We start from the raw sequence: 14,563 nt of genomic DNA, 5'->3' as shown, positions 1-14,563 counted from the left end.
TCCAACTAAAGCAGTACACTCACAGGTGATTATACAGACAGCGTTTCTGAACTACAGTGTACATTACCCCATGACTGATGTCAATGTGGGTCAAGTAAGAATTTGTTATTTACTTTTCTGATGCAGCTCTTTAAGCTTATATTACTGACACACTGTCAGGTCTAGCACAGTCGGTCCCCTTCTAGGGAGACACTCTGACTAAAGCAGTACACTCACAGGTCAATGTACAAACAGCATTTCTGAACTACAGTGTACAATACCTCATGACTGATGTCACTGAGGATCTAGTTTGAATTTGTTATTATTTTCTTTTCTGATACATCTTTTTAAGCTTATATTAGTGACACACACTGTCAGGTCTAGCATAGTGGGGTCCCCTTCTAGGGAGACACTCCTACTATAGCAGTACACTCACAGGTCAATATACCCACTGCGTTTCTGAACTACAGTGTACATTACCTCAAGACTGATGTTACTGAGGGTCTAGTTTGAATTTATTATTTTCTGATAAAGCTTTTTAAGCTTATATTAGTGACACACACTGTCAGGTCTAGCACGGTGGGGTCCCCTTCTAGGGAGACACTCCAACTTAAGCAGTACACTCACAGGGCAATATACAGATAGCGTTTCTGAACTACAGTGTACATTACCTTATGACTGATTTCACTGATTGTCTAGTTAGATTTGTTTATTATTTTCTTTTCTGATAAAGCTTTTTAAGCTTATATTAGTGAAACACACTGTCAGGTCTAGCGTCACAGGGACCACTTTTAGGGAGACACTCCTACTAAAGCAGTACACTCACAGGTGAATATACAGACAGTGTTTCTGGACTACATTGTACGTTACCTCATGACTGATGTCACTGAGGGTCTAGTTTGAATTTGTTATTATTTTCTTTTCTGATGAAGCTTTTTAAGCTTTTATTAGTGACACACACTGTCAGGTCTAGCATAGTCAGGTCCTCCTCTAGGGAGACACTGCTAATAAAGCAGTACACTCAGAGGTGAATATACAGACAGCATTTCTGAACTACAGTGTACGTTTACCTCATGACTGATGTCACTGAGGGTCTAATTTGAATTTGTCATTATTTTATTTCCTAATAAAATTTTTACGCTTATATTAGTGACACACATTTTCAGGTTTAGCATAGTAGGGTCCTCTTCTACAGACACACTCCTACTAAAGCAGTACACTCATAGGTGAATATACAGACAGCGTTTCTGAACTACAGTGTACATTACCTCTTGACTGATGTCACTGAGGGTCTAATCTGAATTTGTTATTATTTTCTTTTCTGATGCAGGTCTTTAAGCTTACATTAGTGACACACACTGTCAGGTCTAGCGTCATAGGGACCACTTCTAGGGAGATACTCCTTCTAAAGAAGTACACTTACAGGTCAATATACAGACAGCATTTATAAACTACGATGTACTTCAAATCTAGACTGATGTCATTGAGGGTCTACTTTTAATTTGTTATTTTCTTTCCTTATATAGCTCTTTAAGCTTATATTAGTGACACATGCTGTCAGGTCTAGCATAGTGGGGTCCCCTTCTAGGGATACACTCCTACTAAAGCAGTACAGTCACAGGTGTATATACAGACAGCGTTTCTGAACTACAGTGTACATTACCTCATGACTGATGTTACTGAGGTTCTAGTATGAATTTGTCATAATTTTTTTCTGATACATCTCTTTAAGCTTATGTTAGTGAAACACACTGTCAGGTCTAGCACAGTGGGGTCCTCTTCTAGGGAGACACTCGTACTAAAGCAGTACACTCACAGGTCAATTTATAGGAAGCGCTTCTGAACTACAGTGTACATTACCTCATGACTGATGTCACTGAGGGTCTACTTTTAATTTGTTATTATTTTCTTTCCTGATATAGCTCTTTAATCTTAAATTAGTGACACACACTGTCAGGTCTAGCATAGTGGGTTACCCTTCTAGGGATACACTCCTACTAAAGCAGTACACTTACAGGTCAATATACAAACAGCGTTTCTGAACTACATTGTACAGTACCTCATGACTGATGTTACTGAGGGTCTAGTTTTAATTTGTTATTTTCTTTCCTGATATAGCTCTTTAATCTAAAATTAGTGACACACACTGTCAGGTCTAGCATAGTGGGTTCCCCTTCTAGGGAGACACTCCTACTAAAGCAGAACACTCACAGGTCAATTTACAAACAGCGTTTCTGAACTACAGTGTACATTACCTCATGACTGATGTTACTGAGGGTCTAGTTTGAATTTGTCATTATTTTATTTTCTAATAAAGTTTTTACGCTCATATTAGTGACACACATTGTCAGGTTTAGCATATTAGGGTCCTCTTCTAGGGAGACACTACTACTGAAGCAGTACACTCACAGGTGAATATACAGACAGTGTTTCTGAACTACATTGTACATTACCTCTTGACTGATGTCACTGAGGGTCTAATTTGAATTTGTTATTAATTTCTTTTCTGATACAGGTCTTTAAGCTTATATTAGTGACACACACTGTCAGGTCTAGTGTCGTAAGGACCACTTCTAGGGAGACAATCCTACTAAAGCAGTATACTTACAGGTGGATATACAGACAGCGTTTCTGAACTACATTGTACATTACCTCTTGACTGATGTCACTGAGGGTCTACTTTTAATTTGTTATTATTTTCTTTCCTGTTAATGCTCTTTAGGCTTTTATTAGTGACACACACTGTCAGGTCTAGCATAGTGGGGTCTCCTTATAGGGATACACTCCTACTAAAGCAGTACACTCACAGGTCAATATACAGACATTGTTTCTGAAATACATTGAATGTTAGCTCATCACTGATGTCACTGATGGTCTAGTTTGAATTTATTTTGTTTTTTGATACAGCTCTTTAATCTTATATTAGTGACACACTGTCAGGTCTAGCATAGAGGGCTCCCCTTCTAGGGAGATACACCTACTATAGCAGTACACTCACAGGTCAATATACAGACAGCGTTTCTGAACTACAGTGTACATTACCTCATGACTGATGTCTTTGAGGATGTAGTTTGAATTTGCTATTATTTTCTTTTCTGATACAGATCTTTAAGCTTATATTAGTGAAACTCACTGTCAGGTCTTGCACAGTGGGGTCCTCTTCTAGGGAGGCACTCCTACTAAATTAGTACACTCAAAGGTCAATATAAAAACAGCGTTTCTGAACTACAGTGTACATTACCTCATGACTGATGTCACTGAGGGTCTAGTTTGAATTTGTTATTATTTTCTTTTCTGATGAAGCTTTTTAAGCTTTTATTAGTGACACACACTGTCAGGTCTAGCATTGTCGGGTCCTCTTCTAAGGAGACACTGCTACTAAAGCAGTACACTCACAAGTGAATATACAGACAGCGTTTCTGAGCTAGTGTATATTACCTCTTGACTGATGTCACTGAGGGTCTAATATGAATTTATTATTTTCTTTTCTGATACAGGTTTTTAAGCTTTTATTAGTGACACACACTGTCAGGTCTAGCGTCGTAGGGACCACTTCTAGGGAGACACTCCTACTAAAGCAGTACACTCACAGGTCAATATACAGACAGCATTTCTAATCTACGATGTACTTTAAATCTTGACTGATGTCACTGAGGGTCCCTAGCCAACCTTAGATTATCATTAAAGTTCTCCAACAATCAACGTATGCAAGATACAGTAGTCTTTAGCGTCGTCATGTCATCTATGTAAGCCCTAATTGGAGGGAGCCGAGTACAGTCATATAACTCCTCCCTACCTACGACACAATTAGAGGTCCTAATTAATTGCCATTGTAAATGCTAATAGTGAAATCCATTTTACCTGTTTCTTCACTGTCATGATGTCATAAATTCCCTGTACAAAAGTAAACAATGTCCTCAAATTATGCATTAACCAGCCTAGTAACCTTATTTGGCATCAGAAAGAATTCAAAATCTTTCCACATAAGTTTATGTGGCACTGAACCAAAGCATTTGCTAAATCTAGGAAAACAAAATTTAAATCCCTACACACTTTCTTAGCTGTCTGAATCTGATGCCAGTTTATGCTGCTATGTTCCAAACATCCGACAAAACCAGAAACCCCTGCCTTTTATACCCACGTATCAATTCATTGTTTGCTTTCAAATAAGTAGCAGGTCTTCATGCCATTACATTGAAGAAAATCTCACCCTCCAAATTAAGAAGACTTGATGGGCAGAATCTGTTCCATACTCACAGCTTCTTTCTCCTTAGGGATAAGGATATCGGCAGCATTTCTCCACTCTTTTGGAATGATCCTTTTTTCCAAACAACAACCATCAACCTCGACAAAAACTTCCAAGACCTCAGGTGCAAATTTTAAACCTGATAGAGTACCCCGAGCAGAACCTGCCTTTGCATGATCTTAAACCTCACTCCATATTGGTGGACTAATCTCCATTTGCAGCTCAATTTCATCTAATGGTGGAATATCCCATGGCATCTCTAGCTCCTAGATCCCGTGGCATCTTTATCTGTATACACACCATTGAAATGTTCCTCTAATTCCCTCTTTTCATCTTTTAAACTCCCAGATTTATCTTTACCAAATAAGGTCTTCACAAAACTAACAATATTCTTAAAGAACACTGCCCAACCATGTTCCTTCTTTTTCTTCTAGTCCCCTTCTTAACACTGACAGCCTACATTTAAGCTCTTTCTGTAGGGCCTTAATTTTGGCACTGCTTTCTAAGAGTCCTTAATTTCAAAAATAGTGTATCCAATTCTACTTCCAATCTTGACTTCACCCTGTCTTGTCCCCTTTGCTTTTTCTGCAAAGCATGAAACCTTGCCCTTCCATATTCATAAATATCTATACCTAAAATATTCAATTTCTTCACTGCTGATCCCTTCAAGCCAGTCAATATACCTTTCATATCATCATTTATACACTTCCACCCTACCTTATCTACTGCAGCTGGCCATTTAACATTTATTCTCAGCCCAATTCCCTTCTTTTTCACCCCTTGTTTCACACTCTCCTGCTCTCCACCATTCTTCTGGTTAACATTAGATTCACCCTCCTGTAGGTGTTGATATCCTGTGAACAGTCATGAGTTACCTGTCGCTGGACTTTAGCCGAATAATTTGAATAACCCTCTAACGAATATTGTTTAATGCAGGGCCCCTGTACTTCCTCATCCAAGCACCAACTCTTTCCTTGATGAATCCTCAGTCCTGTTATTGATGTCACCTTTTCCCATCCGCACACACACACCTGCAACCGCTTTACATTTCCTACTACTACAGTTGCCTCTATGTTTATCTCATTTCTTGTAATCAAAGCCGTTCCATTGTCTGTAGCAATATAATCGTCCTGTGAGTTATCTTCCACCCTTGCTCTTGCAGAATAAAGGGTATGGAGCATTTGAGCATTTGATGAGCATTTGAATCTGAATTTTGAATATTTGAATTATATTTGTTTGAATTTTAAATATTTGAATTGTATTTGTCTGAATATATTTTAAATGTTTCTGTATTGCATTTGATAAACTTGAATTTTTGAGGTGATGAAATATTCAGATTACAAAAATTCAGAGTAAAAAAAAATTTAGATTTAAAAAAATATGGACCCATAAATTCAAGTTGAAAAAAATTAAATTGCAAAAATACAAATCTAGGCCAGAGGTCAACCAGCGGGCTTCCCAGGGAAAAGTAAACTTGCCACTCAAAGACTTGAGACATGTCTTGTACTTGAGCTCAAACTCAGAGACTGTGTTATGTACACTGTGAGGAATATGGCCTGTGTTTCTCAACAGCAGTTTGTCACCTTTTAATTAAATGTATAATCCAAATTTGTGATACATATTAAGATAACTGGATCCATGTCTGTCTCTATGTAATGTTTCCTGACTGCTAGAGTGAAGATCAGTAGATCTCTACCTTGATGAGCTGGAGTACTCTGTTCAAATGGCAGTTAGTGGTGAGTTTCCTGCACTTTAGGCCTGCTGTTGTGGTGTCCTTAATGCTGTGTCACTCATCCTCTCTGGAGCCAGCTGCGGGCCAGCTCTATACAAACCACATACTTATAGCAGTGTGTTGTTAATTCCCTCTTTGCTATGGAATAGCAGCAGAATTTTTCAATTCAATTATATTTTTCACTGTAACTTTTCTGTTTCAAAGTATCTTGCTTTACGTTATGGCTTCTTTTCATGCCTCAGGGTTTGTCACATGCCATTTTCTCTAGACCATCCCCCCTCAATCTTTTCCCTTGCTCCAGATCACCCTAAGTATGAGTAGACCTGTCGTGATTATTACATAATTGCATGGTCACGATTATATGAGGTAACCATGATGATTTGCGCTGACCACGATCATACTATATTTTATTTCAATCCCAACAAACAGAATATCAATTACGTGTATTTCTAAACAAAAGGTGAGACAAATGAGTAAGGTGATTCAGGCTGTGCACATGTCCTGCTTATACTTATGTTGGCAGCATTTATTATTATTATTTTTTTTATACGCTTTATCAGAGTATGTGTCTTATTTAAGCAAATGTAAGTATAAAAGTACGCTATGTGGCACATTGCAACAAGGTAGCACAACTCATCAGAACAGTCGGATTTGCTATTAAACCGTGACTGTAAAAGGTGCCAATAAAACAAACCTGACAAAACAAATCGTCTGCGGATCCACCACCGTAGGTCACTGACCTTGGGAAGACAACAGCATCAACAGATTCTTCCTGGCAGCTGGCTCTTCCGGAGGCTCTCGGGCAAGTATGTTAGGCTACATTCACACAGCATGTAAAAGTATACCAAATCTGATTTTGTGACCAAATCTGATTTTTTAAACTGAGCTGCACGCACAAAGAACAATGCTTCAGGCGGTGACTAGAAGGAAATGTCCGTCTGTTTCATACAAAGCACTTTCTTTTTTTAAATGAAGAAAAGGGACTGGCCTAGTGTTTACTGCAGAACTGTGTCACAAAACCTCCTTTTTATTTATTCCAAACAAGTTCCATGTTAAAAAACAGTATTAATTAAAGACTCTATAAAATATTAACACATGAGCTTTTTCTTTCATTCTAAGCACAAATTTCCCGGCTCTCTCACGAACACGAGTCTCAAAAGAGAAGATGACTAGTGCAGACATAATGACTTTAATATTTCCAGGAGTCACATTTATACAACTTCATACCGACACGAACAATATCAAACTGATATAGAACTACTAAAAAGGTCTTCTCTTGTCTGTTTTATACACCTTTATTCAAATTTCCACGTGATTTATTTTCTCATAAATAAGAGACAGGAAACCTGGTTTCAGAAGTTTCACAGGTTTTTCACTTCCCAGTATTTTTACAAAATGGAAATCCTTTGACCTGGCCATTTCCACTTCCTAAACTGAAAAAAATGCTTCCGGACCGTAGAAGCAAAATTTGATCAGATCTGTTGTTTCAGTCTTACAACAGAATACACCATTCTGAAATTGGTGTATTGTTTCTAGTGGATATGAAAAATGAAAAATATCTAATAGCTAGTGATGGATATTACTTGATTTGGATATCAGATGTGTTTCAGTGTATGCACCCTGAATTTGGCTGATCTTGAGGCATGGATCTTCACATGGATTAGAATGTGCTTGTTAGAAGTCAGACAGGTTTGGGTCCTTTAGATCCTTTCTACTGCTGTCATGAAAAATTATTCTCCTTGACCTCTTTGTAGTCTTCAATGCAGTTGACTATAAGGTCCTGCATGGCAGTGGGTTACATTGTACCTGGAGGAGAGATTTCAACCAGGTATCATGGCAATGACCAACATCGGCTCCATGTAGACTTTCCACTGGTATCCCACACTGCTTGACCCTCTTTGTTGCTTACTCTATACTTGTTGTCTTGGTGAAGTAGTATCTTCTTTCATGTTCTCTTACCATTACTATGTCTCTTCTTGGAATGCAGCCCATTACTCCCATTACCTGAAACTCAACACTGGACAAGATCGAGCTGCTGTACATCCCTGGAATTAGAGTTGTTCAAAACAATTTTGTCACAAAATCCTTCAAGAAATCATGGATCTATCTCCAGAAGTACGACGCCTTAGTGTAGATTAGGGACTTTATGTCCATGCCTTTTTCATCACTTGACAATTTATTTAGAAAAGTATTCAATTATCAGGCTTATTGTAATATTTTATAGTTAAACCAAAAAATGAGGATAGCTATTTTTAACTTTTAGTTTTAATGATTGCATTTAAATGTTTGTTGCCAACAGCCTAGAATAAATCGAATCATATTTCAGATAACAGCCATACATGGTCCCTAAAATAAATGTCCATGTTCAGTGCTTCCTAATGCCACTTTCACAACAGAAGCAGTTAAGCATGTGTGGTGCCCATTCTGCAGCACTTCTTATTTCACACATAGGCAAAGCAAACATGGTTTCTCTTTACCTGACATTTTCCTTTGACAATACCATCTAGATTTGTATATTGCTTAAATATGTTTTAAGTAGACCAGGGCTGTAGCCACAGCCAGAGTTAATTCCTGGCATGCATATGCACATGTGCTGACGCGCTCTCCTTTCGGACCATTTCCCCACAAACGAGTTGAATTCAGACCTCGAGCATGAGGGGACATAGGGTTCCCAAACATTGTCTCATATTTGGACACTGAAAGCTATATTTGTAATAAAAGGTGTCCTGTGTTGGTTCAATACCATTGTTTTGAGGTTAGACTGTAAAAAACGTATAGTTTGTAACAGACAGAAGCTCCGCAGCTCTCCCTTAGCCAGAGGGAGGGGCAGGTACTCCACAGATCCATCAATGCTTCTCATTGTTCCTCACTTGTATTAACTGTCCATCATTTAGTTCTGCAGCCAATGGAGTCTCAGCCCCTCCTACAGCGGTTTGTTTTGTGGCGGGGCTGAGAGCAGCAGGTGCATGCTGAAAAAGTGGGATTTTACAGCTCTGCTTTTAGATAGAGCTAATGTTAGCACCATGTCCTAAAGAAGCTACAAGTTTACAACTACTATAATCACATCAGATAATTTCACATAAGACAAATACAGAACTCCTAAATAAGCAGACTGTATATTATGTATAGGACGTGATAGTAAACTGTAAAACATCAGCAGCAAATGTGTTTAAAAATGATTATGTTTAATAATGATATAACATTTTTACTGAACATAAGTTAACTATGGAATTGTAATAAGGATAATATTGTCTTTTAGACCAATGAGATGCTTTCACTTTAGATCTAATTGTAATTAGGTCAATTGACAACATGATGGGGTATAAAAAGAGCTTCTCACAGTGTCGGTGTCTCTCTGAAGCTAAGATGGTAAGAGTATCACCAATTCCACCATTGTTGCACAGAAAGATAGTGCAGCGATACCAGAATGGTGTTACCCAGCGTAAAATAGCAAAGACTTTTAAGTTATCATCATCAACCATGCATAACATCATCAAAAGATTCAGAGAATCTGGAACAATTGCTGTGCGTAAGGGTCAAGGCCGTAAAACTCTACTGGATGCTCGTGATCTCCGGGCCCTTAAACGTCACTGCACCTCAAACAGGAATGCCACTGTCAAGGAAATAACAGAATGGGTTCAGGAATACTTCCAGGAAGCATTGTCAGTGAACACAATCCACCGTGCCATCCACCGTTGCCAGCTGACACTCTACAGTGCAAAGAGGAAGCCATTTCTAAGCAAGCTCCACAAGCTCAGACGTGTGCAATAGGCCAGGGGACTTTTAAAATGGAGTGTGGCAAAATGGAAGACTGTTCTGTGGTCAGATGAGTCACAATTTGAAGTTCTTTATGGAACACTGGGACGCCATGTCATCCGGACCAGAGAGGACAAGGATAACCCAAGTTGTTATCAACGCTCCGTTCAGAAGCCTGCATCACTGATGGTATGGGGTTGCATGAGTGCTTGTGGCATGGGCAGCTTGCATGTCTGGAAAGGCACCATTAATGCAGAGAACTATGTTCAGGTTCTAGAACAACATATGCTCCCATCTAGATGCATCTCTTTCAGGGAAGACCCTGCATTTTTCAACAAGATAATGCCAGACCACATTCTGCAGCAATCACATCATGACTACGTAGGAGAAGGATCCGGGGCCTGAAATGGCTAGCCTACTGTCCAGGTCTTTTATCTGTAGAGAACATTTGGAGCATCATAAAGAGGAAGATGCAACAAAGAAGGCCTAAGACGATTGAACAGTTAGAGGCCTGTGATAGACATGAATGGGAGGGCATTCCTATTTTTAAACTTGAGAAACTGGTCTCCTCTGTCCCCAGACGTCTGTTGAGTGTTGTAAGAAGAAGGCGGGATGCCACACAGTGGTAAAAAATGGCCTTGTCCCAACTTTTTTGGGATTTGTTGACGCCATGAAATTTTGAAACAGCACATTTTTCCCTTAAAATGATACATTCTCTCAGTTTAAACTTATGATCTGTGATTTGTGTTCTATTCTGAATAAAATATTAAATGTTGGCACCTCCACATCATTGCATTCAGTTTTTATTCACAATTTGTTTAGTGTCCCAACTTTTTTGGAATCCAGTTTGTATTTAAAATAGTACAGCACTTATACTGCATTAACGCTGTTCAGAAAGGTAACCCCTGGGCTTTGTGTCCCTTAATTTGGTTTCAGAACGTTGGCAGCCTACAATTGCATAAATCACACTGCTTATTATTATAGAAAGAATAATTGTGCCCACCCACTTTTACACTGAAACACTGGCCCCTGCCTTTGTGATGTTTGTTGGATGTGGCCCTTGAGGAAAAGTAATTGGGGACCCCTACTCTATTGTATCCCTGTATCTCTGATAGTGCTTTTCCACCAAAAAGGAACCAGAACAGTTCCAGTTCGCAAGGTAAATTTGGAACCGTTAGGTATGTTTCCAGCTACACAAACTCGCGACCCAGAAAAGTTTGTTCCCAGCTGAAACCAAAGAAGAGTTGGTTTTTCAGCGAGAACCGTGACGTTGTCTGTGGGTGTGACGAGGTTTAATTAATCAAGAAATCTGTGTTTCAAATGCAGCGTTATTGCACTGTGGAGCTTGACAGGGTCATTTACAACATTTCAAATAAATAAATAAAAGGAAATAAAACAGGAACATGCCCCGTTTTTGTGTTTCTGGTGCTGTTAGGCACGATTCCATTTATGTTGGTCAGAGCCACAGCTCTCGGTTACGTTTCTATGCTGTTCACAAGCTCAGCAGGACGGCTCTGAACTCTGCAACATTTACACAGTATTATTTCTCACTCGGGTCTGACTCCATGGTAAACAAAGAATAAACAATGACTCTAACAATGAGTCTTACAGTCTTTGGCGCTGGTGCTATATTCAGGCATAGTGACTCCCCCGCTAATGACGTATACTTGTTTCCCCTTTAAACATGTAGAAATGCAGCAGTTCACTGGAAAGAACCAAGGTTCCAAGAATCAGGAATGGAACCAGTTTAAGAACCAGAGTTCTTTTGGTGAAATAGCGCTGTGATTGACAGCAACAAATCAGTGTTCTGATTGGTTAAACAAACCTTGCAATCTGATTGGTACAGCTAAATTGTACCAATTGAGATATTGCCATAGTGATAAAATACAAATGTAATGCATTTCAGTTAAATGAAACTATGTTTCTCTCAGGATGTAATACAGAACATTAGTCCAGAGAGCACAATGCAGTAATTACAAAGGTCTTAAAATACATACAGAACAGGACCAGTAGACACAACACAGACAATTGTGTAGTTCTCCTTCTCATCAGCCTATGCCTCAAATTCTCATTGATGGTAGCTTGTCTCTTCGCTCACTGTCAGTCACAAGTTTCATACTACTGGAGACGGGTCCAGATAAACCTGCTGGATATTTATTGGCTGTTTGCATGGCATCAGCGATTTCTGGGCAAGCTCTTGGATCACGTTTTCAGCGGTTCAAACGTAGCAAATGAGAGTGTTGATTTGCCTCTGACCTAAGGGTTGTGCCTGTGATCTCCTAAAACAGTCTATGACAAGGAAACCGGGGCTACAATCGTGCAGTGTGATCACATATCAGGAATCCATCAAGAAGCATGTAATTGAATGCTATTTATGAATGTACTTGTTTTATGAATGAGATGGATTCAGTCAAGTATAAAGAAATAGTAAAAAGGTACTCTACTAAGTATTAATTACACCTGTCACAAAGGGTTTTAAAAGGTGTTTAATAATTCTAAGGCAGTAGTTATTTTAGACATTTTTTGTTGGATTGGGAGAAAACAATTTTATCTGTTTAAATTATTATTTTAATCACTTGTTGCAAAAAAGAAAATATGTTAATAATCCTAATTTGCCATGGGGCTTGATACCATTTTGAGTGCCAATGTAGGTCTATTTTCTCTTTTGCATGTTATAAGAAAAAACAGCCTTAATAATTAAATCATGCAATTTGTGCCAAAAAAGATGTTGGTAAAAGAGCAAAAATTATTATTATTTTTTTTTGTCACCTATAAGTGAACACCCTGAAGAGTCAGTGAATTCCATGGAGTGGAGAAGCTCATGTTGATGGAAAGTTCCTGGAAAGCTGTTTGTTCACTGTATACATCTGAGCCATGGGCTATTAAACCTGTCTCTGCAATGCTGTGATGTGATTTTTATTTTGTTAGGAACACCTTGCATCTTTAAAATCAACAGCAGAGATCACTTTTTTTTTTAATCCGATGGCAGCTTGTAAAATTACGCCGTGGTCTTATGCTTATGAGGTTCAAATGCTCCTTGGATCGGTGGCAGACGAAAGAATCCAGCGAGAGCTGGACGCAGCAACAAGGAAGGAAAAAACTCTACTGATCTGTCTGAACTGATGACGGAGCTGTGTTCACTCCCAAACAACAACAACACGCCAATACACCATGAGTAAACACCGCTTAACGTTACCACCGCCGTTGTTGTGGTTTCCAAATGCCATTGTTTTGATTCCAGATACATTTCTTGGGGTGAGGTTGTGGTAGTGAAAATCCAACAAGGGACCAAACAGTCCAGTAGTGTAGGTCCCATGCATTGCACAAGCACAATTAATGTGTTGCTCTGGTATGAGTGGATCAGACATGGCAGTGCTCCTACATGGTAAGAGCAACTAATATAACGGACAGCGAGTGTAAGTACAGTGTTCGTAATGGAGTTCTTGGTTAATATCATAGATGGACTGTCTCATGTCAATTATTCTGAGTTTATATTGTGTGTTCATATTGATTTTTAATTTTCTTTATCCTAGCTAAGCTCATCAGTTATTCAAGGTATTATTTATTTATATTGTGTTTTATTCTCACAGTTTCTAACTTCATTGCTTCTACAGTATGCACACATCTGTGCATCTTTTTCAGAGGTTAATAAAAGAACAAATTAGTTCAAATAACGTTAAAGGTTGATAAATTAATCTTTAAACTAATGCCTCAGCCTGGATTAGTTCTGCATTAATTATAGATTACACATTGTTCTCTCTCAAAATGAAATTGGTCCCCACAAAGAATGAGAACAGGTGATAATATATATTGTGTAATGTTCGGTCCCCAAATATACTCCAAACCTGAAATGTCCCCACAAGTCAGGACGAGGTCAGGTTAGAATCAATTTTGGTGAGATATTTGTAATTTGAAGTGATATTAAGATTCACAAGTGCATTTTGACAAAGCATTATTTTTTTCAAGTCTGTAGCACCTTGGGAAAGGATGGACCCCACAATGCGAGTATTCCTCCAGGTGACCCCCACAATTCACAAAGACAATTGTGTGTGTGCTCTATGGCTGCAGTGCCTGCAGTATCCAGACTTCATTGTGCTGGTGCTTTAGAAGACAGTGGTGATCGGATTGGGCTTCATGGAGCCAGATGTGAAATACAACGAGGCTTATATCTCCTTCCTGTTGGTGCATGCGGAGTGGAGTAGAGCTGGCATCGGCACCTTCATCATCTACCATCTTGTTCAGGTTAGAACCATTCAGAAAACAACAAAACAAAGCTACAATTAGCTGTTATATATTACATAGAAAATTCTAATGTTGAAGCAGTTTTTCTGGCATGTTTCATTCATTTATTTATTAAAAAGATTGCATGGCATTATGTGGAATACTGTGCACTATGGTGCCAATTTCTAAAAACACATTCGGTTTTCCCAATGAGAAAAATGCTTGGGCTTAAATTTCATTATTTAGATATGATCCAAGCTACAGGAATTCACAGCTTTTTGGATTTATACAAAATCCCTTTCTCACCCACTCTTTCTCTTTTGTTTTCCCTTGCTCTCTCTCTCTTATGACTTTCATGACAAATATTACCCAGTGGACGGTAAAGAGTGCCGCCATGCCTTCTTTCTGTGACTGAGCTGCCCCTCACTCCTGATTGGACAGCTGCTGTGGGCTGGGATCTCCTTTTAACTGATCTTCACTCTCTAGGTATAAAGCTCCAGACACTAGGACAACACAGATTACACACCCACACAGATTATCACTGTACCTAGTCAACTGCTCGATTTGGTGGAGTCCTGGAGCAGTAGACATTTGTTTGGGATTTGTTGTTTCAAATGAAAAAATGATTT

At 38.8% G+C, this 14,563-nt stretch overlaps 1 long non-coding RNA gene across 1 annotated transcript in view; it reads left to right on the top strand.

Moving 5' to 3' along the window:
* The window catches only part of LOC136699158 (uncharacterized), a 48,202-nt gene extending 34,297 nt beyond the window's left edge, over window positions 1–13,905 (top strand). Inside the window, exon 3 of the long non-coding RNA XR_010803620.1 lies at window positions 13,782–13,905. This is a non-coding gene — a long non-coding RNA (uncharacterized lncRNA). The remainder of the gene's footprint in view (window positions 1–13,781) is intronic.
* Window positions 13,906–14,563: the final 658 nt, after the last annotated feature.

This window comes from Hoplias malabaricus, chromosome 6, assembly GCF_029633855.1.
Source record: "Hoplias malabaricus isolate fHopMal1 chromosome 6, fHopMal1.hap1, whole genome shotgun sequence".
NCBI classification, from domain to species: Eukaryota; Metazoa; Chordata; class Actinopteri; order Characiformes; family Erythrinidae; genus Hoplias; species Hoplias malabaricus.
The sequence above is the reverse complement of the archived record's forward strand: the minus strand, read 5'-3'. Positions and strand labels throughout refer to the sequence as shown.